The sequence below is a fragment of the Hyla sarda genome, chromosome 5 (assembly GCF_029499605.1).
Source record: "Hyla sarda isolate aHylSar1 chromosome 5, aHylSar1.hap1, whole genome shotgun sequence".
NCBI classification, from domain to species: domain Eukaryota; kingdom Metazoa; phylum Chordata; class Amphibia; order Anura; family Hylidae; genus Hyla; species Hyla sarda.
This window is the reverse complement of record NC_079193.1, coordinates 221,645,096-221,673,010: the sequence shown is the minus strand read 5'-3', so window position 1 is coordinate 221,673,010 and position 27,915 is coordinate 221,645,096. Positions and strand designations below refer to the sequence as shown.

Below are 27,915 nucleotides of genomic sequence, written 5' to 3'. Positions count from 1 at the left end.
ATTATTCCAGGATAGTTCAGAAGCAAGAGTACGGAATTGTATGGCGTACTCGCCAACGGAGGAATTACCCTGGACCAGGTTCAGCAGGGCAGTCTCAGCAGAAGAGGCTCGGGCAGGTTCCTCAAAGACACTTCGAATTTCCGAGAAGAAGGAGTGTACAGAGGCAGTGACAGGGTCATCGCGGTCCCAGAGCGGTGTGGCCCATGACAGGGCTTTTCCAGACAGAAGGCTGACTACGAAAGCCACCTTAGACCTTTCAGTAGGAAACTGATCCGACATCATCTCCAGATGCAGGGAACATTGGGAAAGGAAGCCACGGCAAAACTTAGAGTCCCCATTAAATTTGTCCGGCAAAGACAGGCGGAGGCTAGGAGTGGCCACTCGCTGCGGAAGAGGTGCAGGAGCTGGCGGAGGAGATGGTTGCTGCTGCTGTAGCTGAGACTGAATCTGCTGTAGCTGCGACTGGAGTTGCTGAGTCATGGTGGTCAAGTACGACAGCTGGTGATCTTGTTGGGCAATCTGTCGGGCTTGCTGGGCGACCAGTGTGGGGAGGTCGGCGACAACAGGCAGAGGAACTTCAGCGGGATCCATGGCCGGATCTACTGTCACGATGCCGGCTGGCAGGAGGTGGATCCTCTGTGCCAGAGAGGGATGGCGAGGACCGTGCTAGTGGACCGGTTCTAAGACACTACTGGTTTTCACCAGAGCCCGCCGCAAAGCGGGATGGTCTTGCTGCGGCGGTAGTGACCAGGTCGTATCCACTAGCAACGGCACCTCTCTGGCTGCTGAAGATAGGCGAGGTACAAGGGAGTAGGCAGAAGCAAAGTCGGACGTAGCAGAAGGTCGGGGGCAGGCGGCAAGGTTCGTAGTCAGGGAAGATAGCAATAGTTCTGGTACACAGGGTATAAACACACAAGAACGCTTTCACTGGCACTAAGGCAACAAGATCCGGCAAGGGAGTGCAAGGGAGGAGACTAGATATAAGCAGGGAACAGGTGGGAACCAATTAAGCTAATTGGGCCAGGCACCAATCATTGGTGCACTGGCCCTTTAAGTCTCAGGGAGCTGGCGCGCGCGCGCCCTAGAGAGCGGAGCCGCGCGCGCCAGCACATGACCGCAGGAGACGGGAACGGGTAAGTGACCTGGGATGCGACTCGCAAGCGGGCGCGTCCCGCTGTGCGAATCGCATCCCCAACGGCCATGGCAGAGCAGCGCTCCCGGTCAGCGCTGACCGGGGAGCTGCAGGGAGAAGGACGCCGTGAGCGCTCCGGGGAGGAGCGGGGACCCGGAGCGCTAGGCGTAACAGACCCCAACAGGAGAATAGTGAGTACAGCTCTGGAGAATAACATAGGATAATAAAGGATATAACTCAGGATCAGTACAGGATATGTAATGTAGTGTACACACTGACCCCCCCAGCTGGAGTACAGAGGGGTCAGGGATGGACAGAGGGGTCTGGTGGAATACAGAGGGGTCAGGGACAGACAGAGGGGTCTGGTGGAATACAGAAGGGCCAGGGATGGACAGAGGGGCCTGGTTAAATACAGAGGGGTAAGAGACGGACAGAGCAGTCTGGTGGAGAACAGAGGGGTAAGGGACGGACAGAGGGGTCTGGTGGAATACAGAGGGGTCTGGTGGAATACAGAGGGGTTTGGTGAAGTACAGAGGGGTCTGGTTGAGTACAGAGGGGTCTGGTGAAGTACAGAGGGGTCAGTGATGAACAGAGGGGTCTGGTGAAGTACAGAGGGGTCTGGTGGAATACAGAGGGGTCTGGTCAAGTACAGAGGGGTCTTGTGAAGTACAGAGGGTCAGGGATGGACAGAGGGGTCTGGTGGAGTACAGAGGAGTAAGGGACAGACAGAGAGGTCTGGTGGAGTACAGAGCAGTCAGGGACGAACAGAAAGGTCTGTTGGCATACAGAGGGGTAAGGGACAGACAGAGGGGTCTGGTGGAGAACAGAGGGGTAAGGGACGGACAGAGGGGTCTGGTGGAGTACAGAGGGGTCTGGTGAAGTACAGAGGGGTCTGGTCGAGTACAGAGGGGTCTGGTGAAGTACAGAGGGGTCAGGGATGAACAGAGGGTCTGGTGAAGTACAGAGGGGTCTGGTGGAATACAGTGGAGTCAGGGATGGACAGAGGGGTCTGGTGACGTACAGAGGGTCAGGGATGGACAGAGGGGTCTGGTGGAGTACAGAGGAGTAAGGGACAGACAGAGGGGTCTGGTATAGTACAGAGGAGTAAGGGACAGACAGAGGGGTCTGGTGGAATACAGAGCAGTCAGGGACAGACAGAAAGGTCTGTTGGAGTACAGAGGGGTCAGGGATGGACAGTGAGTACAGCTCTGGAGAATGACATAGGATAATAAAGGATATAACTCAGGATCAATACAGGATAAGTAATGCAATTTATGTACACAGTGACCTCACCAGCAGAATAGTGAGTGCAGCTCTGGAGTATATTACAGGATATAACTCAGGATCAGTACAGGATAAGTAATGTAATGTATGTACACAGTGACCCCACCAGCTGGAGTACAGAGGGGTCAGGGATGGACAGAGGGGTCTGGTGGAATACAGAGGGGCCAGGGACAGACAGAGGGGTCTGGTGGAATACAGAGGGGTCAGGGATGGACAGAGGGACCTGTTGGAATACAGAGGGGTAAGGGACGGACAGAGGGTTTTGGTGGAGAACAGAGGGGTAAGGGACGGACAGAGGGGTCTGGTGGAATACAGAGGGGTCTGATGAAGTACAGAGGGGTCTGGTCGAGTACAGAGGGGTCTGGTGAAGTACAGAGGGGTCAGGGATGAACAGAGGGGTCTGGTGGAATACAGACGGGTCAGGGATGGACAGAGGGGTCTGGTGAATTACAGAGGGTCAGGGATGGACAGAGGGGTCTGGGGGAGTACAGAGGAGTAAGGGACAGACAGAGGGGTCTGGTGGACTACAGAGGAGTAAGGGACAGAGGGGTCTGGTCGAATACAGAGCAATCAGGGAAGGACAGAAAGGTCTGTTGGAGTACAGAGGGGTCAGGGATGGACAGAGAGGTCTGGTGGAATACAGAGGGGTCAGAAATGGACAGAGGGGTCTGGTGGAGTACAGAGGGTCTGTTGAAGTACAGAGGGGTCAGGGATGGACAGAGGGGTCTGGTGGAGTACAGAGGGGTCAGAGATGGACAAAGGGGTCTGGTGGAGGGGTAAGGGACAGACAGAGGGGTCTGGTGGAGAACAGAGGGGTCAAGGCCAGACAGAGGGGTCTGGTTGAGTACAGAGGGGTCTGGTGACATATAGAGGAGTAAGGGATGGAGAGAGGGGTCTGGTGAAGTACAGAGGGGTCAGGGATGGACAGAGGGGTCTGGTGGAGTACAGAGGAGTAAGGGACGGACAAAGGGTTCTGGTGGAGTACAGAGGGGTCTGAGCAAATACAGAGGAGTAAGGGACGGAAAGAGGGGTCTGGTGGAATACAGAGTGGTCAGGGACGGACAGAGGGGTCTGGTGGAGTACAGAGGGGTCAGGTATGGACAGAGGGGTGTGTGGAGTACAGAGGGGTCAGGGATGTACAGAAGGGTCTGGTGAAGTACAGAGGAATACATGGCTTGGGGAGGTTAACAACATGATTTAGAATGGACATTCTTTCTGTCATATAAATAATACTGTAAGTTTATCTACTCTCTGGCTGCCCCTGTTATGCTATGTAAGGGTTTAGCCAGCTGAAACAAACCTTCTAGATAAGATCAATCAACTTAAATCTACCAATGAGGCCACAGATGTATACACAAATAAGCTAAAATGTTTATTTTATTAAAGATTGTAATAAAAAGACATTGCCTCACAATAAAGTGCTCAGAAAAATTGCATCATGTATATATTACAGAATGAAAGACAAATAAACCAGGGTGGGGTATAGGATACAGGTGATTAACCTGATCTAACCGACCCTGCCTAGTCTAACCCCTTGCCCTGACTGGAATAAATGTGGACAGGGACAAGGGATAAAAATGATGTACAGAACCAAGAATACCAAACATAGAAAAATAGACAATAAAATGACACAATATGTCTAAACTCTTACTCCTTATAACCTACGCGTTTCACCCTAACTTGTAATTTGGGGTTCATCAGGGCTCGGAGGAGCAATCAACATACCTTTGTATATATTAATTAATAAACAAAACACCACATATGTAATTATAAAAATACCAAAGATAGTGAGGCACATATAATAGATAAATCACAAGTAATAGCTGCACGATGATGCTGAGTCAAAAATAGACACTGCAGATAAATTAGATGAATTCATCCACATAGGCCACAAATGTAGAAATGAGAATCCTTGATTTTGCTTTCAATAGATGTGTCAGTACATCCCTTGCCCAAATAGAAACTTCTCATATAGTTGTATGTACTCAAAATCGCTGAGTGAAGTACTATTAGGATACACAACCCTCAATTACCGGTACTACTGGAGCCCTGGTTCAAATAGTCCACGGGTACCAAATGGGGTTAATAGCTGATATAGCACAGAGGTCAGACGTATCACAAAACACTATAGACTCCTATTGATAATCACGCAAAAGGTGACAGATAAATGGCAGTTCCGCTTCCCTAATATGGAAATTCCCGGGAGATGATACACTCCCGATCTCTGGTGTCCATTGTATGGACTCAGCGTGCGGTTCTAGATAAGGACACAGGGGTAGACAGGGAGATCCACGTCCTGGGCTGATGGTGAATTTACCTCACAGCCCCCGGCCAGGTGTACAAGAAGACATCTTTCATGAAGATAGATTAGATAACTCACAATGTTCAGCTCTGCTGCTTCCTCAACGGCGGGCTCCCTCAGCTCCATGCTCACTGACATGGGGCCGGGCTCCTCCTTCACTATACGGTGCGGCCAAAGCTCTTAAACCAGCAGTCACAGCTCTAAAAGCTGTAAATGCAAGTTGCAGGTCCAGCATATTCAGTGCAATCAGGGAGGAGGCCCGGCCCACCGGGAAAAAGTCCGGTTTGCCCGATGGCCAGTCCCGCCTTGCAAGTGTGTCCACCGTTACTTCTACTTTAGTTACAGCATATATATGTTGTTAGATGCTTATGTATGTTACTCTCTAGGTGATGCAGATTATTTCAATGTCTTTTCTAGGTTTCTAGCTTTCTATAGTTGGCTCACAAATCCCCATGTCCTGCTGTTCACTCCCCACCCTTACTCACCAGTCATTTGCTTCCTCTCTGAGTGTGCTGTGCTAGGTCTCTTCATCCAAACGCTGCAGGCTGTAATCTATAATACCCTCCTCTCTGTTTTCAGACAGGAGTCTGATAGGACAGGGGTGAGCACAGAGGAGTACTTGTCCTGTCCTGACTTTCTGGACTTTGTCCCTTCCTGTGCTTCAGCTTGAACAAAACTGATGCTGCACTTGGGCATGACCATGTTCTGGATGGTATGGGGACCATTAGTGGCATTTTTTTTATAAGCCATGATTTCTATAATAAAAGGAAAGAACAGTTTTATGAAGTATTTTAGAAAGGTTAATGTTTTCCCAAAATGTGCAACATATAAAAAGAATTTGATTCTGACAGTGCCCATTTAAGGCTTCCAATTTCTTATGAAACCAAATCAACCCAATATCACAACATGCTATCAGAATACTCCATAGGATTCATTTACATATCACTGGGTGTACACACATAGACTTACTCTGGTCCTATTATAAGAAGGCTTAAAAATTCTCCCAGATTGAAGGATAAGTCCAGGAAGGACACATCTGTACAAGGGAAAGTACTGGCCTTCTGAAAAATCATCTTGGCACTTTGTTTGGGGTAAAAGATAACCTTAAAGGGGTTATCCAGGAATACAAAAACACAGCTAATTTCTTTTAAAAAAAGCTCCACGTCTGTCTCCAAGTTGGGTATGGTATTAAAACTTGGCCCAATTCACTTGAACTAAGTGAATGCAACTAAGCTGCAGAACCACACCCAAACTGGAGACAGACGGGGAGCGGTTCTTGAAAGAAAGTAGCTCAGTTTTCTATTCCTGGATAACCCCTTTACCTATTATCTTATCTCTTCTTCTATTGCATTATTACATAACACTCCATTGTCAACTTTACTTTTTTTTTTCTTACAATGATGGCTAAAATACCAACCAACAACAGCTCAGTTTTAATTTTGATCTATTATGTGTCTTGTATCCTCTCTGTAGGAGTTGAGATTTAAAGGGGTCTTCCAAATGTGCATTTTCCTCTAAATCCATAGTTTTTAGTTAGTTCACTACCTACAATCCCCATTATTCTTTAGTTGAAATGTCTTTGCCAATCTAAAGCTTCCTGAACCATTCATAGCTGCTTCTCAGACATCCATTCACAGTAGATGGCATTGAACTAACCCAATAACAAAAACTAAAATCCAAATGCTGTTAAAGTGTCATTGCCTGCTTGTTTAAGATGGTAAGTATGATCATATAGGTGACTGGTTCAGAGAAAGCAGTAGAACTGCAATAGAAATTTGTAAATTTGCATTAATATTGAGCTTGCCACATTAGAAATGGCCTAAACATAGGGCTCACTCAACGGTTTGCCAATATGAGACAGATATTAATGTTATAATACAAAAAAAGTCATATTTATGCATAGCTTGCATTTAGGAATACTTCTTTCATGAACCGTAGAAAGGTAAATATTAAGCAATTGTGGAAATAAAAAACTCATATTTTCCTTTCCATCTGTTTGAAAGGCATTACCAAAACACATGCAAAATGCGAGAGTACAGAACAGTCTGGAAAGAAATAATAGAACTTTACGTCTTTTTCAGCTGACAGTATAAAGAAATTGTAACTTTATATCCATTACTATCACTTCATAATGATGTTATCCTTCCTGCTGATGGGAAATGTAGCTAGGTTATTTTTTATGTCTTGACATCAGACATGACATTTCTATGTTGTGCCAACATAATCATACATTTGTATATTCTACTCTGTTAATAAATTAACATACTAAAAATCACCTACAACTGTAAGCAATAAAGGAATAATATATATATCTAAGATATTCACACCCTAGGATAGGGGATAAGATGCTTGATCGCGGGTGTCCCGCTGCTGGGGACCCTCCGTGATCTTGCACGCCGCACCCCGTTAAAATCAGTCCCCGGAGCGCGTTTGCTCCGGGTCTGATTACTATCGATCACGGGGCCGGAGCGTTGTGACATCAAGGACAGACAGGGGCAGAGAAGCCGGCAGGTCTCTGCACCTACAAAAGCCGCTGCAGTTCATTGATTTAAAGAGCCCGCTTTAACCCCTTAAGGAATGAGCGATTTCACATTTTTGCATTTTCGTTTTTTCCTCCATGCCCTTAAAAAATCATAACCCTTTAAATTTTACACCTAAAAATCTGTATTATGGCTTATTTTTTGTGCCACCAATTCTACTTTACAGTGACATTAGTAATTTTACCGAAAAATCCACGGTGCAATGGAAAAAAAATTCATTGTGCGACAAACTTGAAGAAAAAATGCCATTTTGTAAATTTTGGGGGCTTCTGTTTCTACGCAGTACATTTTTCGGTAAAAGTGACACCTTATCTTTATTCTGTAGGTCCATACGGTTAAAATTATACCCTACTTGTATAGGTTTGATTGTGCATTACTTCAGAAATAAATCATAAATACATGCAGGAAAATTTATACGTTTAAAATTGTCATTTTATGAGCCCTATCCCTATAACTTTTTTTTATTTTTCTGCGTTCAGGGGGCTATGAGGGCTCATTTTTTTGCACCGTGATCTGAAGTTTTTAGCGGTACCATTTTTGTTCTGATCAGACTTATTGATCACCTTTTATTCACCTCTGTGTGGTATAAAAAGTGATCAAAAAGGCGCTATTTTGGACTTTTTAATTTTTTTGCGCATACGCCATTGAACGTGCGGTGTAAAAAGTGGTATATTTTTATAATTCGGACATTTCCGCATGTGGTGATACGACATATGTTTATTTTTATTTTTATTTACACTGTTTTATTTTGTTACTAGGAAATGCCGGGTGATTCAAACTTTTAATTCAGAAGGGAATACCTGAAAGGGTTAACTTTTTTTACACTTTTTTTTACACTTTTTTTTACAAGCTGATAGGTGCCATAGAGACCTATCAGCCTGCAATGGCTGATTTCATTCACAGACTGCTGCCTTGCCGTTGCATGGCAACAATCAGTGAAATCGGTGATTGATTGCTCGAGCCTGTAACTCAGGCTGGGAGTAATCAATCGGAGCCCGGATGCCGCCAGAGAAGGTAAGAGACCTTCTTCACTCCGGGTAGCTGATCGGGGCCTCGTGATTTTATCGCGATGACCCCGATCAGCCCGACTGAGCAGCTGGGAAGCATTTGGTTTCACTTTTGATGCGGCGCTCAGCTTTGAGCGCCGCATCGGAAGGGTTAATAGCGCGTGGCCGAACGTTCGCGGCCGCGCGCTATTAGCCGCGGGTCCAAACCCCACACCTGGAGAAAAAACCAGGTGGGGGTGCAAGACCCCTAAAATAGTGCACCCTCCCTATTAAAACTTGACTTTTATTATTATTGTACCATAAAACTGATGGGGAACCAAAAAGAGTATGTAATCTGCAGTGCTACAGGGATTGGGGTGTGTATATTGCTGCAGTTAAAACTTTAATGCACAGCCTCCCTACATGTTTCATGACATCAGTCACGCCATAAGCCTCATTCACCCCTGATGACGTGACTGATGTCACAAAATATGTAGGGGAGGCTGTGCATTAAAGTTTTAACTGCAGCAATATACACACCCCAATCCCTGTAGCACTGCAGACGCAGGGCGATTACATACTCTTTTTGGTTCCCCATCAGTTTTATGGTACAATAATAATAAAAGTCAAGTTTTAATAGGGAGGGTGCACTATTTTAGGGGTCTTGCACCCCCACCTGGTTTTTCTCCAGGTGTGGGGTTTGGAGCTTGTTTATATTAACCCCAGCACCTCTCCGGGGCATTTGTTTCTATATACCAGCTGTGAATAGGCGCCGGGACCATCCCGCTATGACGCGGGGTCCCACGTTATAGACAGGGACCGGACTTAGGGGTTAAATAATTGAACTGCAGCGGCTTATCGGCGTATAAAACGCAGATAGTCTTTAGGCTAAAAATTTTAGCCTTAAAAATGCATGTTATATACCGATAAATACGGTACATGGTTTTGAATGATGCATTTTATTATGCTATGCACTGCGATTTTGCACATCACTTATGGACTTTTCTGTATGTATTTTATGATATTATATTTAATTGATTTATTATTGATGCACTTTGGTATCTAATGGATACCCCGATAAAAATGTGTGGTTATCATTAGTATGTACACACCTTGAGAAAGACCAGGAGGAGCTGGTCGAAACATTGCTTTTGTGTGAGAAATTGTTTATGGAATAAACTTCATTTTGCTTGGATTTTGGAGTGCTGTGGAGAGATTTTTTTTTCTGTATTAAATTGGAGCCATTAACCAAGGCTTGGGATTCTGCGTGTACCATATACATTGGACTTCTCTTAATGGGAAGTGCTGTTTTTCTTCTTTCTGCTGTAGATAGATGGACAGACAGACAGACAGATAGATAGATAGATAGATAGATAGATAGATAGATAGACAGACAAACAAAATATTAACTGCAAAACTCCCATATATTAGTAAAAATATAGAAAAACTTTTATTCCATCAGACCGTGAGCCAAGGCTTGAAAAAGTTCCTGAACAGGACTGTAATGTTGCATCTGCTCAAGATTTGATGATTTTATTACATTTTTTTCTTCTTCTTTTTCACCAATTTAAAATGGCTGCCGTGAATATTTTGTGAATATCCAATTTGGGACCCGGACCTAGTCCCACTAGTGACTGTGTGCACCCAGTTCACAGCATTGCTCCCTCAATGAATGTACTGCAGATATTGTTTTAGACAGCCATAGAGAGAAGAGATAGATAGATAGTAGATAAATGTTAGATATATAGATAGATAGATAGATAGATAGATAGATAAATAGGAGATAGATAGATAGATAAATATGAGATAGATATGTGGTGCCTTGTGGGTGTGAATGGTGATCGGGATGTTGCTGTGCAGGTTATAAAGGGTGCTGTTAACCCTTGTCAGTCGTGATGCCAGGTTGAGGGTTAAATGCTGTATGACTTGGCCTATCGCCACCCTTCCCAAGGACGATAGGTGTTTGCAGAATAAAGTATTGTCCACAACCAGAGCTTCGCTGAAAACTTGCGTAAACTTTACTGAAGATTTTCTGTAACATACGAACAAACTAACAGTCTTTGTAACAGAGTCTATGAACAGCTTAGCTTAGATTGACCGTTGGATGGGACTTTTAGTAAGTTCTTTAGCTTGTAGGGATTTAGTATGCGCAGATCCGCTGGATTTAGGGTTATGTTTAGGTCCAGGGTCCTTGCTAATAATTGCGGGGAATTTAGAAGAACTCACTGTGTAATTCAACCGAGGCTGCAAGGCTTTGGCCTAGTAATTGTCGTTGAAAGTTGAAGAGGTCCTACCTCATTCAGTGACAGCAAACCAAGAGAGAGAATAATGGCCGCAGCTCCCTTATATAGGCAGGGTATGTCCGTTCCAGGATTGGTCCACGCCATCTGTCAATCAGCTTCACAAAGCATGGTGGGTATCACATGTTCTATGAACCTCCAAAGGTCCTTTTCATTTACCATAGAGACTAGAGCCTCATCACGTGACCCGCAGGTCCTGTGACGCAAGCGCAAGGTAAGTACATTTTCTATATACATTTATTTACATTTACCTGAGTAATATATTAGTTATCTAAGGGGTGACTAGGGGAAGACTAGACCTGAGGACCCCACGGTTCCTAGGAACTCTGACTTTGGGGACCCCTACCAAGGTACTGTATGTATTACGGTACCGGGACACCACAGATAGATAGATAAATATGAGATATATAGATAGACAGATAATCCAAACAAAAGAAGTAGCAGCACTCAGGTGTCAGCATGAGAAGATGTGTGGCTTTATTCACCAAGCATCAATAGCGACGTTTCGACTGAAACTACTTGAAGAACCTATAACTCTGGCAATACTTCATTAATTCACGTAAGTAATCCCTCATTGTAATGCTGTTCACCCGCACTATAACCCAGTATATTGGATTTAGTGCGGGTGAACATCCTGACAGTTTCACTTTAAGGTTAAGGCTTTGACTTGGCTATCTCATTGTACATCTATGAGCTTATTGGGGGTTTGTTTGCTTAAGTTCACCCTTTTGTATATTCTTCTGCTTTATTTTAGCTATGATTACCATTGGCATTGCATAGGAGCCTACTCATTTATTAACAATATTTTTCTGAGGCTTTTCCCAGTAGCTTTTGTAGGGTTTTTTCATGTTGCATGAGTCCTGCACCAGAATTTTCAACAAAAAATCCTACTAGCTCTTCATTTTTTTGTTTTTTTTTCCTGGCTGTGTGTTATGGGTCTGTGGTATGTGAAGGTCTCAAATGCAAATTTATGTGACTGTCACGTTCCCATAAACACAGAGCAGGGAAAGAAGAGTGCAGTTGTGCACTTCTCTGCCTGCTCATTCTAGAGATTGGTCACGGTCTGAACACTGAGGCTTATGTTTGATAAAACATTTTTACATGTCCCTAGGAGGTACACTTTAGAAATGCACTGATTCATTTCAATTTGATTTTTTTGAGTAATTTTTTTAAAACCATCCATACACTATTATAATGTAGCTTATTTTGGCCAGGTAGTAGAAAAAGCCTGTTATCTACGTTATAACCACCTGCCTTTTTTGGTAGTAATGAAGTAACAACATTCACTGCAGTGTAATATTTCATGATTATCTTAAGAAAAATCGTGGCCAAACTGCATGTGTAACTTACCTTTTTTTTTTTATAAAAAAAAAAAGACATTAAAAATTCAACTTGCAATATATTTAAAGTTATATTTCAAAAAAAGTGTTTAAATCTAGTATTGGGCTCCTGGGGTAAATTTTTATAGTATCCCTAATAATTAACCTACAGCAATATAGCCACAATAAATTTTAAGATTAACCCCTTAAGGACTAAGCCCATTTTGGCCTTAAGGACGTTTTCATTTTTTCCTCCTTGCCTTCTAAAAATCATAACTCTTTTATATTTTCATCCACAGACTAGGATGAGGGCTTGTTTTTTGCGCTACCAGTTGTCCTTTGTAATGACATAACTCATTATATCATAAAATGTATGGCGCAACCAAAAAACACTATTTTTGTGGGGAAATTAAAAAGAAAAACGCAATTTTGCTAATTTTGGAAGGTTTCGTTTTCACGCCGTACAATTTAAGGTAAAAATGATGTGTGTTATTTATTATGAGGGTCAATACGATTAAAATGATACCCATTATTACATACTTTTATATAAATGTTGTGCTTAAAAAAAATCACAAACTTTTTAACCAAATTAGTACGTTTATAATCCCTTTATTTTGATGACCTATAACTTTTTTATTTTTCCGTATAAGCGGCGGTATGGGGGCTCATTTTTTGCGACATTATCTGTACTTTTTTTTGATACCACATTTGCAATAAAAAACATTTAATACATTTTTTATATATTTTTTTAAATAAAATTTATTTAAAAAAGTAGCAATTTTGGACTTTTTTTTTTATACGTTCACGCCGTTCACCGTATGGGATCATTAACATTTTATTTTAATAGTTTGGACATTTATGCACGCGGCGATACCAAATATGTCTATAAAATTTATTTTTTACGCTTTTTGGGGGTAAAATAGGAAAAAAACAATGTTTTACTTTTTTATTGGGGGAGGGGATTCTTCCCTTTTTTTTACTTTTACTTTAAAATTTTTTTACTTTTTTTTTACACTTGAATAGTCCCCATAGGGACGGACGCAGGAAGGTGAGGGGACCTCCGTGCGGCGTTCTGAATGATCGGATCCCCGCAGCAGCGCTACGGGCGATCCGATCGTTCATTTAAATCGCGCACTGCCGCAGATGCCGGGATCTGTATTGATCCCGGCACCTGAGGGGTTAATGGCCGACGCCCGCGAGATCGCGGGCGTCGGCCATTGCCGGCGGGTCCCTGGCTGCGATCAGCAGCCGGGATCAGCCGCGCATGACACGGGCATCACTCCGATGCCCGCGGTTATGCACAGGACGTAAATGTACGTCCTGGTGCGTTAAGTACCACCGCACCAGGACGTACATTTACGTCCTGCGTCCTTAAGGGGTTAAATAACACAAAGGCTTGAAGGACACATGGATGAGGCATAATTCCTGCAAAGACAACTACAATTAAATAAATATGAAGCAAACTGGCACACCACAATAAGGACCTATTTTACTAAGTCACTATCTTATAGCTGGAGATGGCAAACTTTTCAAAAGTTCGGCTCGGCCCTGTTTTTGTGGCCTCCCTCAATCTACTACAATCCCCAGAATCCTTTGTTCAAAGGTAGGTGGTGACTTATTTTCGACTTATTTCTGACGAATCCGAATTTGTTACGAATATCAGGAAAAAATTGATTTGCAACGAATGCGAATATCACCACGATTCGATCACACAAATCGTTTCATTAAACTCCAGTAAGTGGGGTCCAGGCTCAAGGGCATCTAAAATGGCGGATCCACATGTGAGGACATGGGGCAAGGAATCCTGGGAAGGCAGGAACAAGGGTCGGCGGGATGATCCTGAATCACACGCAGCATGCAGCTTATCAGCAGCCAGCAACCCCTGTGATGTCACAGCCCTATATAATCGGCAGCCATATTGTGGCCAGTCACTTCAGCTTTTTATTGCAGAGAGATAGAGAGGGACAGACAGTGGTGTGTGTTGCACAGAAAAGCCTTTTTCCAAGCAGCTATTCACCTCCCAGTCACATCAGTGTTCTATTACATAGAGAGTAACAGACAGCAGTTTGTGTTGCACAGAAAAGCATTTTTCCAGTAGCGATTCACCTCCTAGTCACTACATCATTCTATTACAGAGAGGGACAGAGAGCAGTGTGTGCTGCACAGAAAAGCATTTTTACAGCAGCGATTCACCTCCCAGTCAAATCAGCGTTCTGTTGCACAGAGAGAGGGATAGAGAGCAATGTGTTTTGCACAGAAAATCATTTTTAAAGCAGCGATTCACCTCCCAGTCACTACAGTGTTCTATTACAGAGTGGGACAGAGAGCAGTGTGTTGCACAGAAAAGCATTTTTACAGCAGCGATTCACCTCCCAGTCACATCAGTGTTCTGTTGCACAGAGGAAGGAATAGAGAGCAATGTGTTTTGCACAGAAAAGCATTTTTAAAGCATCGATTCACCTCCCAGTCACTACAGTGTTCTATTACAGAGAGGGACAGAGAGCAGTGTGTTGCACAGAACAGCAGCGATTCACCTCAAGTCCAAATTCTGCCTAGAAGCTCAGATAGAGAAGGGAGTGAGATTGAGAGATTTTGGGTGTAGTACACAGCGACTGTGTGGTGCAGCACTGGTGTGTACTGCTGGTGTTGTACACAAATACTGTTTTAAGCGTACTGGAGTGCATTGTCCTACCCTCATAAGTGCATACCACATACGTACAACTAAGGGGTGTACCATTTTGTTCCTGTTAAAGTCTTAAGGGCCTAGATACTACGAAAGGGTAGGCAAAAGAATACACCTGCTGGTGTTGTACACAAATACTGTTTTAAGCGTGCTGGAGCGCATTGTCCTCCCCTCATAAGTGCATACCAAATACTTACATCTAAGTGGTGTACTATTTTGTTCCTGTTAAAGTCTTAAGGGCCTAGATACTATGAAAGGGTAGGCAAAAGAATACACCTGCTGGTGTTGTACACAAATACTGTTTTAAGCGTGCTGGAGCGCATTGTCCTCCCCTCATAAGTGCATACCAAATACTTACATCTAAGTGGTGTACTATTTTGTTCCTGTTAAAGTCTTAAGGGCCTAGATACTATGACAGGCCAGGCAAAAGTGCAAAAGTATACACTGGCTGGTGTTGTACACAAATACTGTTTTAAGCGTACTGGAGCGCATTGTCCTCCCCTCATAAGTGCATACCAAATACGTACATCTAAGTGGTGTACTATTTTGTTCCTGTTAAAGTCTTAAGGGCCTAGATATTGTGAAAGGCCAGCCAAAGTACACACCAGCTGGTGTTTTACACAAATACTTTTTTAAGCGTACTGGAGCGCCTTGTCCTCCCCTCATAAGTGCATACCACATATGTACATCTAAGTGGTGTATATCTAAGTGGTATTCTGGGATTTTTTTTATTTGACTATGCTACAGGGGCTGTAAAGTTAGTGTAGTTCATAATATAGTGTCTGTACCTGTGTGTGACGGTTTTCTCACAATTCTTCTGTGATTTTCACCCCACTATTTTTTTTAACAGCATGCAAAATGACTGTTGTCTCGGATTTTTCCCAGCTTGCAATGCGGCCGAGACCTGACTCATTAGTCAGCTGATGACAGGGAGCCTGTCTGCTTCAATGGGTGGAGGGATCAATCTGCAACTAATGCAACAGCTGGAGGCACCCTGATTGAAAACCACAGGTCTTTTGATGAATGCAGCTCATTTATGTTTCAGTGGGTGGGGTTGACTGATGTGTGGGAGGGAGGAAGATGGAATTGTGGGATTTGTAGAAAAATAAAGAAAAGTCAAACAGGAAATACAAGTTCACAAAAAGCTAGCCACAGTGTTATGGTAATCTCATGACATAGCCGTTTAGCCCCAAGACAAGCGCAGATCCTTTCTAAGCATGTCCATTACTGTCTACCAGGTACATACTAAAATCACCTTCTGGTGGAGAACCCCTTTAAGGGCCTAGATACTGTGAAAGGCCAGCCAAAAGTACACACTGGCTGGTGTTGTACACAAATACTGTTTTAAGCGTACTGGAGCACATTGTCCTCAGAGTTCCCCTCACTCAGGTTTATGGAATGGACTGTTGCAGAAATTTCTACAACTTAAACTGTCCCTCTTTTAAATTCACCCTTGATAAGATTGTCACATATAATACTACCTCTTTTTTGATAGCACTTTTATGACAGATTTTAGTGTTTTTGAAGTTTGTGTTTTTTGCACTTGTATGTTCCGTAATCAGGGCTATTGCTCTGATGAGGCAAGTGAGGCGATCGCCTCCGGTGCACTGTTGCAAGGGGGGTCCAGCACACATAACACTGAGGCATTGATTTCCAACCAGGGTGCCAGGACACTCTGGTGGGAAATATGGCGCTAACATTATTTTATTTTTCTGCCCAGGCCTGCGCACCTGTGAGGCAGTGCCGGAACGGGTGATGCTGCAGCTCCAATTAACCACCTTAGGACGAATGGCATATCTGTACGCCCTTGCCCTGCTCACCCTCTATAAAAATGGCTTAGGAGCAAATAGCTTCTGAAAATATATATAAAAAAAGTTGAAAACAATTATCAAAAATTCTCCCTTTTGAGAATAGTAAAGTACCTGTAGGCAGTGAAGAAATAACTTTTGTAAAAATTGAGAAGTTGAAAAAAATTTCAACATTTTTTCCTTGCAACAGGTTTTATGGCTGGCAAGTGAAGAAGATGCAATAGCTTTTGCCAAGCATTCCAAAAAATCCTCCCTTTTACAAGTTAAAACCGGATTGGTACCACAAATTGGGGAGAAATAAATAACATTGTATAAAAAGACAAAACATTTATTTATTTTTACTTTTTTTTTGGGGGGGGGGCAGTGTTTGCCCAAAAATGTTTCCATTATGGAAGTTGCGACAGGATTGGTGTCCCACACTGGTGAAGAAAAAATAGCTTTTGTATAAAAATCCCCCTAAATTATGCCTTTTTTTTTTTTTTTTTTTTTAGATCATGGGTTGTGTATGTGTAGGCCTGGCTAGTAGCAGCAGCAGCAGCAGCAAGGGTGGTGGACTGATGTTAGTTGTAGTAACCAGCAGAAAGCATGCTGTGGTGGACTGGTTGTGGTTATAGTAGCCAGCAGAAAGAAGAAAATGGTGAACTAGTAATAATTCTAGCTAGGCCTTGTGATGCTCCATGGGCTTACTTAGAGCCGTAATTCATAAACTCGTTCAGGTTATGCCTAACTTTCTTTTCGCTCTATGCCTGGTTTTCTGCATCTGGTAAGATAGAGAAGAATTTCGACACGGCAAGATACCGTTAAAAGGTACATCACCACCTGATTGTGCCCCTTCTCTGAAAGGCTTTTTTTCAACCCTGCAGATACATCGGCTGCTCCTGAACTGATCAGACCAATAGGCCTGCTGACATCCTTATCAAAAATCTTAATTCTTCCAGTACTTATCAGCTGCTATTTGCTCCACACAAAGTTAATTTCTTTTTGGATTTCCTTTCTGTCTGACCACAGTGCTCTCTGCTGACAGCTCTGTCCATTTTAGGAACTTTCCAGAGTAGGAGCAAATCCCCATAGCAAACCTATGCTGCTCTGGACAGTTCCTGACATGGACAGAGATATCAGCAGAGAGCACTGTGGTCGGACAGAAAGGAAAAGAACTTCCTGTGGAGCACACAGCAGCTGATAAGTACTGGAAGGATTAAGATGTTTAAATAGAAGTAATTTACAAATCTGTTTTACTTTCTGGCACCAGTTGATTTCAACAAAAATATTTTCCAGCGAAGTACCCCTTTAAATGACAACTGTAGTGCAAGACTTTTATATATTGCTGTGCCCAGGCTGCAAAAATAAACAAAATAAACTTTAACATATCTTCCTAAGTTCCCCCGTCGGTCCGGTACCGGTCTCATGGTCAAGCGGTGCGAACCTCATTCAACTTCCTGGGGACGGAGACGTCACAGAGCCGTCGGCGTATCACCGGCCACAGCGATGTCCTGCCCTGGCTGGTGATAGGCTGAGAGCACTGTCAAGAAGCTGGCCAGACCTCCTTACATGACAGTGCGCTCAGCCTATCACCGGCCGAGGCGGGACATCGATGTGGTCGGGGATACGCCGACGGCTCTGTGACGTCTCCGTCCCCAGGAAGTTGAATGAGGTTCGCACCGCTGGACCATGAGACCGGTACCGGACCGACGGGGGAATGTAGGAAGGTATGTTAAAGTTAATTTTGTTTATTTTTGCAGCCCGGGCACAGCAATATATAAAAGTCTTGCACTACAGTTGTCCTTTAAGTTAGTTCTAGTTCAACATTTCCTATACTATATAAAACACCAAAATCCCACATAGTGTTATCATATTTGTGATCTGATTATTTGGTATATTTTTTTTCGACAACACAAAGTTCTTCAATTTTTGAGACTATTTATTAAGACTGAACTCTATGGATTTACTAAATTCTATGGATTATAGTCCATAAATTTTTGGTTCGCTGGATTTAACGTTGCCTGCTCATAAATGTTGTGTTTGGATTTTTCCTAGATACAAACAAGCAGTTGCGTGAGGTGTCATGAAAAAGGAATTCATGAGTTGATCAGTTGAATAAAATGTTATGTCCTTGGTTGTGGGTGAACGGTATTAGCAGCACTTAATAAGAATAAACATGTCTCACACATGTTCACTGCTCCCAGTTCAGCAGCTTCAGTTGCATAGGTTAGGAGAGAAAGGCCTTTTAAGTAAAGAATGCAGGCTGGTAATAGTTATTATTTTTGATTGCTGCTTGTTGTGATATGTTTTATTCCTATGTCAATTAATTACAGGTTACAGGTACCTGGCAAACATTATCTGGCAAGCCCTGGCAGCTCTTCTTGGTCCCACCTATTATTTTGGGTAAGATAAACAAAACACAGACTTCTCATGATAGTATACTGTCAGTGATAAATTACACTTATTTTATGCAAAGAATCTAAATATTTTATAGGTTTTTAATCATGCAGATTTATTAAACCGGCTGTATACATATTTACTGTATACATTACTTGTTATTATTATTACTTATATGACACCCTAATAATTGAATTGTACACACAGAAAAAATGAAATAAGAAATGTTAGAACAGCATACAGGGATACATTTAAAGGCATTGTTATATAATATTTGTCTGTGGTGTGCTAATATATATATATATATATATACAGTATTCCACAGCCGCCATATAGTGTAGTACTTATATATGCATGGCAATCATATCATTTGTATCTGGCTCTGAGCTACACTTTTAGCACGTGCAGGATAAATCACTGAAAGCATCGGTGTGTATCAAAGGTCCAGCACTTGTATGGTAAGTGATTTGATCTATATACGTATTCACACCACAATAAATGGAACAGGTATGCTCTGTAAGAATATGTATGCACTTGCTTGAGATATAGCTGTATGTATGGGGGACTGTACGGTACTAAATTGACACAGTCCGGTACCGCGGCATGTGCATTACCCCCAAAGTCGAGTGTTATCAGCAATATACCATCTCATAGTCTGTATCAAGCAAAAAGATAGTTTGTAATGAATGCATACAGAGAAAGGGAACCTGTTAATCCTGAACTTGCTTCAACAGATCGGATACTTCAGATGGAAGGCAGTAGTGTATCCTCTGATTGGATGGCAGTCCATTCGGTAAGTTCAGGGTTCCAAGGTGAGTCCTGCTGGTGTGCTCAGCATCTTTGAATGCCCCTCGTTGATGCATATAGTACATTGATGTTTTGCAGTCATGCAATAGATGTTGCAGATATTAGCAGATTCAAAGCATTTCTTGCTGCTAGTGTCATTAGGAATCTTGTTTAAGCAGCATTCTGGTTACTTAGAATAATTGTTTCGGCTCTCTGTAGTAGGATGCCGCATACAGCTCTGATGGTGGCCGTAAAACATTGTATGGCCTATAAGACTCCACATTCCAGTTTGGTGATTTCCCCAACGGAAAACTTGGGGGGACATTTTTCATTGTTGGCTTTGGTAAGCGAGTTCTGAAGTCATTTTAATTTTGCTTTAGTTTTGCAGTGGCGTACCTACCGTTTGGCGAACGGTGGCACACCCCCAGCGGGATCGGCAGCGGGATCGGCAGCAATCAGCAGTGGTTATAACATTAATCTGATTGCTGCCTGCGGCTGTCCCAGTCCCCAGTTCCCAGCATGCAGGGGAGCCGCGCTGACATCACTCCACTTATGTGTGGCGTCAGCTGGCGTGACTCTCTCCCTCTGACACTAATTGAGGAGGAGTCCTACTCCCGCTCACCACTGCACCAGACCTCCATTATGTACAGAACCCGTGACCAGAGAAGACCAGGGAGCTGCTGCTGAAACAGTAAAAAGTAAAAAAAATAAAAATAAATAAACATTAAGTTGTGTTATAGTAATGTCAGCAAGCATAAGGGGGTATCAAGAGTATCTAATTCATACAGGGGGCACTGTCAGTATCTAATCCATACTTGTGGGTGCACAATATCATAATGTAACCCCCCCCCCCTATATGGATTAGATACTGACAGTGCCTCCCTGTATGGATTAGATACTGTGATGATTGCAGCATGTGGGGGTATCATCAGTATCTAATCCATACAGGGGGGGTACTGTCAATATCTAATCTATAAGGGGATGCGGTCACATTATGATATTTGGCCCCACCCTCCCATGTGTGGATTAGATACTGACAGTGCCCCTTGTATGGATTAGATACTGATGATACCCCCACATGCTGCAGCCGTCAGTATCTAATCCATACAGGGAGGTACTGTCAGTACTGTATCTAACCTACATGGGGGGCAGTCACATTATGATATTCCCCCCCCCCCCCCCATGTATTGATTAGATACTGACAGTGCCCTCCCTGTATGGATTAGGTATTCTGCGCTCTCTATGAGGGAGATTTATCAAGGGATTTAGAAGGTTTTTTTGCTTACAAAAGTCACACGGGCACCTAAGCAATTTTTTGTGTGACTTTTGTGGGTAAGCATAAACTACTAATCAGTGCTACATAAGCAATTTTCAGTTTTCACTTTGCAGTGTTCGGGAATTTATCAAGTGTGAATGTCGCACGCAAGCAAAAATAAAGTTGCAAATCCCTTTTAACCCCTTAAGGACACAGCCCATTTTATTTTTCATTTTCATTTTTTCTTCCTCTCTTTCTAAAAGTCATAACTCAAAAAATATATTATTTGTGTGGGCAAACTGAGAAGAAAACAGCAATTTTGCAAATTTTGGAAGGTTTTGTTTTCACGCTGTACACTTTACAGTAAAAATGACATGTTTTCTTTATTTTGTGGGTCAATGTGAGTAAAATGATCCCCATGATTACATAGTTTTCTATTATTGTGCGGCTTTAAAAAAATCGAATTTTTTAAAACAAAATTAGTGCATTTTAAATCCCTCTATTTTGACCACCTATTACTTAAAATTTTTTCCAGATACAGGGACGTATAAGGGCTCATTTTCTGCTCTGTGATCTGTCATTTTTATCGGTACCACTTTTGCGTATACGTAACTTTTTAATAGCTTTTTATTGTATTTTTTTGGAATGTGATGTCACAAAAACTAATCAATTTTGGACTTTTTTTGGGGGGGTGCAGATATTGCACCTTGCCAGGGGCACAAGGGGCACTAGGTATGCCTCTGGTGCTACATATTTATCATGATATCACAAGGGGTTGATACATTTGAAGCACATAAGCAAAACACAAAAGTCGCAGGTTAGACTTAAGTGAGACTTTTTTTTATTTGCTCACGTACAAGAGCTTTGAACTCCTATGCGAAATTTGCACATCATAAATACGTGATCCCTGCAAAGTGAAAACTGAAAATTGCTTAGATAAGGCTGTTTGCATCTTTTTGCCTACTCCCAAAAGTCACACAAAAAAGTGCATAGTTCACAATCATCCAGCGTCTCATTTTTGACGCCAGATGGTTGGACACACTGGAGAGCACCAGACAGGGGAACCCAGCTTGCTGCGTTCTCCTGTCTGGCATGCCGAATCAATGGACGCCGGATGCCATACAATTAATGACAACTTGTCATCAGTTGTGGCATCAGTTGCGTCCAGATCTAGGCTGAGTTCACCTATGCCGGATGCCGGACATATGTGTACCCAGCCTAACCGAGTGATATTTTTAAGAATAAGTTGACAAGAAACTATCCAATACATCTACACCCTGTTCCAAATTATTATGCAAATTACCTCTCATTTACCTAAATAATTGATGTAAATAACAGTCAGCATAATTCTCATGTTATCAGTTATTAATAGTACAATAAAATTTTATTGAACAAACCTCCTAATGATAACAGTACTTTTTTTTAAACATAAAAAACTTACAATGCACTGTTCCAAATTATTACGCACAGTAAGTTTCAAAACACTTTATAGGTTGTAAAGAACTGAATTGTTATCCCCAAAATTTAGGAAATTGGCTTCTGCCTCACGGTGTTGCCTCCCTCTGTATAAAAACCACTGGAAATTAAGTTGAATTTAATGGTGTTGGTTTTTTTTTGTTTGTTTTTTTAAGTTTACAATCTATGAATTTGAGAAGCCAGAAGAAATACATGAACTTTCTTGCCATCTAAAAAGCTCTGAAAGGTTTTATGTCACCTAATCTTAATCGTTGTACCTTCTAAATACTTTAAAACTTAGGTTGCATGCACACCACTTTTTTGCAATACAGTTCCTGTCACAGTTTTTTTCACAGAACCGATTGGCAAAAAACAAATTAAATCGTATAAAAAACGTGTGCTCCAAAAAAAAAATCAAGTACGGTTTAATCCGGTTGCATCCGTTTTTAAAGAAAAAATCTGTATGCGGTTGTAAATTGTCTCTCTATTTTCCAATAAAGTTTGCTTCGTTTTCTGGAAATCCCCAGGTAAAGGGGTGTAGCTTGCCATGTGGCTTGCCTTTCTAGGTTGGAGTGAGAGAAGATGCTTATTACATAAATTTTACATTTGCAGCTGCTGCAGTTGCATGATAAAGAGCGTAAAATATGTTGTTTGGCCCATCGTTACTGGGTTCACCTAGTTAATGACCTTAGGCCACGGAATGGAGCATTTCACATTTTGTATGCTCAGATACGTGGGTATTCAGAGAAATTCCAGGACTACCTACGGATGTCTCCTTGGACCTTTGATCTGCTCCTGGATCTAGTTTGGGAAGATATCACTTTTCAAGATACGAGGTTTCGACCAGCAGTGTCTCCGGAACAACACCTGGTTGTTACCTTCAGGTACATTTTTATTAGTTTTATTGCAAATGCTTATAATCTATAAATTTTGATTTTGTTCCTGATACTGTGTTCCTCCAGCTGTTTGTTTAAAGCATTAATTGTATTGCTGTATGGGCATGCAGGTTATGAAAATTAATTTCTAAAAGCATGCTTTTGAACAATATATACCCAAACAGTAGTGTTGTACTCAATGTAGTAGATATGCATATAGTTTTACGCTTAATTTAGGCATTAATCTCCCTTTATGGGTATTCTGTAAAATTTCTACCCGCATGCAATCCTTAATTTTCAATTGGACCCCTGTTTGTCTCTTTTTCATTACTGTACCCCATCATGTTCAAATAATATATCAATTGTTCCATGATAGTTCCAGTCTCTGTGGTGCAATTGGTTAGCACATTCAGGCCAAAAACCTGAAAGGTTGGTGGTTTAAATCCACCCAGAGATAATACTATCAGCCTAAACTGATATATAATCGAACAGAGCATATAAATGGTGGTTGTAATGTAATTCACCATAGCAACTAATTAGATTGTGTTCTTCCTTTAGTTTTTAGTTTTTTACAAAAGTGATATGAAAACAGTTGTTGAATTACCCATAGCAACCGATGATTTTCCTTTTAGGCATAATGTGTTAAATCCCTAGCCAAATAATAATTGTCATGTTTAAAAATGGCAAAGTTTGTTTTGCATGTATGTTAATATAGCACATAATAAAAATCACTATATTTTAACACCATGTATATTTTAAGAAATGTTTATGTAAAAGTTTCATTTTCTAAAACTAAATGTTTTTTTATTCCATAGATTCCTCGCCAGTGGAGAGTCATATGCCTCCTTGCATTTCCAGTTCGGCATGGGCATATCCACCATTGCCAAAATTGTTCTTGAAACATGTGAGGCACCATGGAAGGTTATGCAGCCGTTGTACAAGCCCAAGCCAAGGAGATATCTGACTCCAGTCTGCCGAAGGTTTCCTATGCAATGCCAACTTTCCCAATTGTATTGGAGCTCTGGATGGTAAACACATCCATATCAACAAACCAGCACACAGTGGGTTTTTTTTCTATCATTCTCATGGCTATGTCAGATGCCACTTATAAATTTCTGGCCGTGGATATAGGGGCATATGGCCAGAGTAAGGACTCTAGGGTCTTTAAAGAGTCCAATATGGGTAAAGCGTTGTATAACAACCGCCTGAACATTCCTGGGCCCAAAACCCTACCTAGATGTGAAGAACCTCCACTGCCTCATGTGTTGGTAGCTGATCAAGCATTCCAAATGCATCAAAATTTATTAAAGCTGTTTGCACGGCGAAGTTTGACCAACGAACGGCATGTCTTCAATTTTAATCTGACAATGGCAAGGAGATATGTGGAATGCTCCTTTTGACTCTTTGCAACCAAATGGAGGGTCCTAAACACCACAATAAATTTAAAGCCTACAAATGTGGACAAGGTGATAAAGGCATGTGTTGTCCAGTATAACTACGTCCTCAGTAAGGAACCCTTGTACAGCGCTGTTTCAGAAGAAATTGAACCATGTGAGCTGGTGGGCATGTAACCTGTCACTGTCAGAGCACCAGGGTCTCCTTTGGAGGTCCAAAACAAGTTCATAATGTACTTTAATTCCTCGCAAGGAGCTTTGCCATGGCAAGACAACCTTTCTTGGTATGTATGTGAAATTATAAAAATTGCATTGTAGAGATATAGGCCGGGATTTATCATTGTAGGTGTAAGTGAAGCATTTTTCTACACCTTTTTTATTTTTTGTGTGATTGTAATGTGTAGGAGCACCATATGTATTAAATAGTCTCAGATCATTTGATAAATTTTGTGCAGGTCACATTTTCTGAAATTTCTCTCTTCACATACACCAGAAAGCTAAGCTAAGTCTGGGCTGGTATAGTTTTAGAGACTTTTCAGAGGCTTTGCGCCTTTTTTGCACCTTTTCACAAAAGGGCACAGTTCATAAAACCCTTCCATATCATGTGTATTATCAAAATCAGTGGATTACAACTCAAAATCAGCAAAAATGTGTAAACCAAAAGGCGCAAATAAACCTTGCATGCGCCTTTTTTGCGCTTTTTGTAGATACAAAAAACAGTCTAAAGACAATGATAAATGTTGGCCATAATGTTATTATTATTATTTTTTTTTTGTAGTTTTCTATTTTTGCATAGTATGTAAAGGAAGACAGTTGAATTTGCCAATGGAAACCATTCATCCAGTTAATTTAGTCATATTATATTTTACTAATGAAATAAACAAAGATTGGTTGCCATGGACAATCATACTATTGCTATATAAATGTTCAGCTGAAGTTTCACATATTTTGTCCTAGACTCGCAAGGTGAGATTTATCAAAACCTGTCCAGAAATAAACTTGCCCATAGCAACCAATCAGATTTCTTCTTCAATTTATCACAGGCCTTACTGAAAATGAAAGAAGCAATCTGATTGTTTGCTATGAGCAACATTTCCTCTGGTCATGTTTTAAGAAATCTCCCTGAGTTATTAACTTGTTGGGCAAAAAGGACTGCTAACAAACTTTCATGGCCAAAAATGTTCGTTCAATTTTTTATATATATATATAAATTTGATACCATTTCATTTTAAACACTACCTTGTTATACTAAAGTATATGCTGATCAGTATTCTTTTTCTATATTCCAGATCTTGGTCAGATGAAGAAGCTTCAAAAGAAGACCATTTTATGTCTTGTCATTTTGTGTTACCATTGTCTGTGTTGACATTTTGTGTTTGTGCAAAGATAAACTTACAACACAAGTTCTTAAAGCAAAAAAAGTTGACTTTATAAAATTAATTAGTTTTAAAACTCTACATGTGTTTGTTTTTTTTCTACAAAAAATATAAAAGTTTTTACAAAACTGATATAGAAACAAGATTTACCGTATTTATCGGGGTATACCATGCACCGGCCTATAACACGCACCCTCATTTTACCAAGGATATTTGGGTAAAAAAAGTTTTTTACCCAAATATCCTTGGTAAAATGAGGGTCCCCTGCGTCGTTGCTATGCACTGCACGGCGCGGCGCAATGACGAGTGACGTCATTGCGTCTCGCAGCGCATAGCAACGACGCAGGGGACGCACACCGGAGGCCTGAAGCAGCGCGGACCCGACCCCGGCAACAGTTAATTATACAACCGGGGATGGGGGAGGCAACGGGGCAGTGACACCGGCAATGGGTGGCGCTGCCCCTTCTCTCCCCCTGTCTGTCGGCGCCGCTGCCCCATTGCCGGCGCCGCTGCTCTCCCCCTGGCTATCGGCGCTGGCAATGGGGCAGCGGCACCGATAGCCAGGGGGAGAGAATGGGCAGCGGCACCGATAGCCAGGGAGAGAGAAGGGCCGGCAGCAGGGCTCTAGACCCCAGGACAGGCAGGGGCAGAGAAGCCGGCAGCGGCTTATCGGCGTATAACACGTAGGTAGACTTTAGGCTAAAAAATTTAGCCTAAAAAGTGCATGTTATACGCCGATAAATACGGTAAATAAATATAAAAAATACTAGACACGTCTATAAACTTGTCCATCTTCTGCCTCAAATGTGTCATTATTTCTGGCAGTAGGATAAAGGTAAGGAGAAGGGAAGGTTCGGGGTCTTTGTTGTTGGATAGATGGGGAAGGTGGAGGTTGAGCAACAGGATAGGTAGGTTGAGGGGCAGGTTGAGCTACAGGATAAGTAGCTGGGGGGATTCAGACAATCATGGGCCACGCGTACCATGCAGGCTTTAACCCCTTAACGACGCAGGACGTATATTTACGTCCTACACCTGCTCCCACGATATGAAGCGGGATCGCGCCGTGATCCCGCATCATATCGCGTCGGTCCCGGCGCTCATCAACGGCCGGGACCCGCGGCTAATACCACACATCACCGATTGCGGCGATGTGCGGTATTAACCCTTTAGAAGCGGCGGTCAAAGCTGACCGCCGCTTCTAAAGTGAAAGTGAAAGTGACTCGGCTGCTCAGTCGGGCTGTTCGGGACCGCCGCGGTGAAATCGTGGCGTCCCGAACAGCTTGCAGGACACCGGGAGGGCCCTTACCTGCCTCCTCGGTGTCCGATCGGCGAATGACTGCTCCGTGCCTGAGATCCAGGCAGGAGCAGTCAAGCACCGATAACACTGATCACAGGCGTGTTAATACACGCCTGTGATCTGTGTAAAAGATCAGTGTGTGCAGTGTTATAGGTCCCTATGGAACCTATAACACTGCAAAAAAAAAGTAAAAAAAAAGTGTTAATAAAGGTCATTTAACCCCTTCCCTAATAAAAGTTTGAATCACCCCCCTTTTCCCATAAAAAAACTAAAACAGTGTAAAAAAATAAATAAATAAACATATGTGGTATCGCCGTGTGCGTAAATGTCCGAACTATAAAAATATATCATTAATTAAACTGCACGGTCAATGACGTACGCGCAAAAAAATTCCAAAGTCAAAAAAAGCGCTGGGGTTGATAACATGCAGATGGTTGTTTTTTTTTTGCCTGCATAATAATAAAAATAGTAATATTTTCTAAAGGCATATTGCAAATGTTCCTTTTAAAATATTTTTCGATATAAAAAATGGTTTTACTATAGTAAATAAGTAAATATTGGTTGAAACAAAAGTAAAAAAAAAAAAAAGAAAAAAAAGAGATGCACAACTTACCATATATACTCGAGTATTAGCCGACCCGAATATAAGCCGAGACCCCTACTTTCACCCCCAAAACCTGGGAAAGCTTATTGACTCGCGTATAAGCCTAGGGGGGAAAATACATCATCCCCCCTGTCATCATCCAG

General features: G+C 42.2%; 1 non-coding gene across 1 annotated transcript; it reads left to right on the top strand.

The window, feature by feature from the left end:
- The first annotated feature begins 23,482 nt into the window (after positions 1–23,482).
- Positions 23,483–23,558, top strand: TRNAF-AAA (transfer RNA phenylalanine (anticodon AAA)). The gene has a single exon. It is a non-coding gene; the product is annotated as a tRNA-Phe (tRNA).
- Positions 23,559–27,915: the final 4,357 nt, after the last annotated feature.